Raw genomic sequence first — 1,750 nt, 5'->3', positions numbered from 1 at the left:
CCAAGGAATGGCTGGTGAGTTTGAACTGCCAACATTGTTGTTCAAACTGATCTTGCAGTCCAGCTCATATTGTGCAGAGATACACCAGGAATTTCATGAATAGAAGTTCTCAATTTTAACATAGTCCAAATTTTTACTGTTAGTATTTTGTGATTAATGCTCTAATCAAGAAATCTTTGCCTAAAGATATTCTCCCATGAATACTGTAGTATATATTTCCCTTAAGAAGCTTGTTTTCACATTTAAATCTACAATGCACTTGAAATTGTTTTGCATAATGTGAGGATTAGATAAAATCCCATTTTACCAAATGGGTGATCATTATCTCCTATTGATGAAGAGTAATTTTGAAAGACCCTTCACTTTATACTCCCTTTCACCTTGTCATAAAACATGAACATTCATGTGCATGTCTTCTACTTATTTAAAATGCAAAGTTTTTCAATTTTAAAAGATTTGCTAGTTTCTTTTTCAAATATTGTTTTTGGTTAAAAAAATTTTTTCCCAAATAGTATTTATTTTCTCTGCAAGGTCCTTTACATATTTGAAATGCACTTTGTAACACTGTCTTTAGAAGCTGTGGTGGCTCAATGGTTAAGTGCTTAACTGCTAACTGCAGAGTTAGCATTCCAACACACCTAGCTACTTCACAGGAGAAAGACCTGGTTATCTGCTCCAGCAAGGATTCCAAACAAGTTCTACTCTGCCAAATGCGGTTACTGTGAGTTGGAATTACTTGATGGTACTCAGCAACAGCAACAAACAAATATCAGGTTGTTACATTATGTCAGATTCTTGGAACATTAATTATTCAGTTTGTTGTGTCTGCTGGTTCCTCCCACAGTGGGTTCCTTTCCCATGTGGTTATAATGTTTTTATATGAGCTTATCTTCAATGAGCATTCTGTGTTGTGTGTATGTGTGTAGAAGAGTCTCCATACAACATCAGTTTTGACTTAATGCATAAGGATTTATTTTTCTATCATGCGAGTTCTGCTGTTCCCTTCCAAGCAATGAGTCATTAACCCAGCTGTTTCCATCTAGTGGCTAAATCATCTCAAGATGCAGCTGCTGCCACTGTCACTGAGGAAAGAGAAGGTAGAGCAAGAGAGCTCATGTCTGCTTCTGCCCAGAAGTGACAGTTAACACATCCACTTGTATTACAGTGTCCAGAAATAGTCACCTGGTCCTGCTAACTGCAAATGATCTGGAAAATGTGGAGGAGCTTGTGGATATTTGGCTAATAGTAAACGACTCTGCTCCTCTGGTCACCTAATATTCTTTTGTCTCCTTCTTCCCAGTCATACCATGGCTGTTGTTAAATGTTGTTGAGTGAGTTCCAACTCACAGTGACCTTGTATAGGGATTCCGAGGAGTGGCTGGTGGGTGAGAACTGCTGACTTTGTGGCTAGCCATCTAGAGCTTATCCTACAGCACCACATGAAGACTACTTCCCAGTCGTGTTGTTGTTGTTAGGTGCCATTGAGTCGGCTCCAACTTACAGCGATCCTATGCACAGCAGAATGAAATACTGCTTAGCCCTGTGCAATCCTCACAGTTGTGAGGCAATTGAGCCCATTGCGATTGCCATTGTGTCAGTGCATGTCCTTGGGGATCTTCCTTTAGTTCACTGACCTTCCACTTAATCAAGCATGATTTCCTTCTCTAGGGACTGAAACCTCCTGATAATATCTCTGAAGTATGAGAGACAAAATAGTCCCATCATGGCATCTAAGGAGCATTCTGGCTCT

The sequence above is a fragment of the Chrysochloris asiatica genome, unplaced genomic scaffold, assembly GCF_000296735.1.
Source record: "Chrysochloris asiatica unplaced genomic scaffold, ChrAsi1.0 scaffold00071, whole genome shotgun sequence".
NCBI classification, from domain to species: domain Eukaryota; kingdom Metazoa; phylum Chordata; class Mammalia; order Afrosoricida; family Chrysochloridae; genus Chrysochloris; species Chrysochloris asiatica.
The sequence above is the reverse complement of the archived record's forward strand: the minus strand, read 5'-3'. Positions refer to the sequence as shown.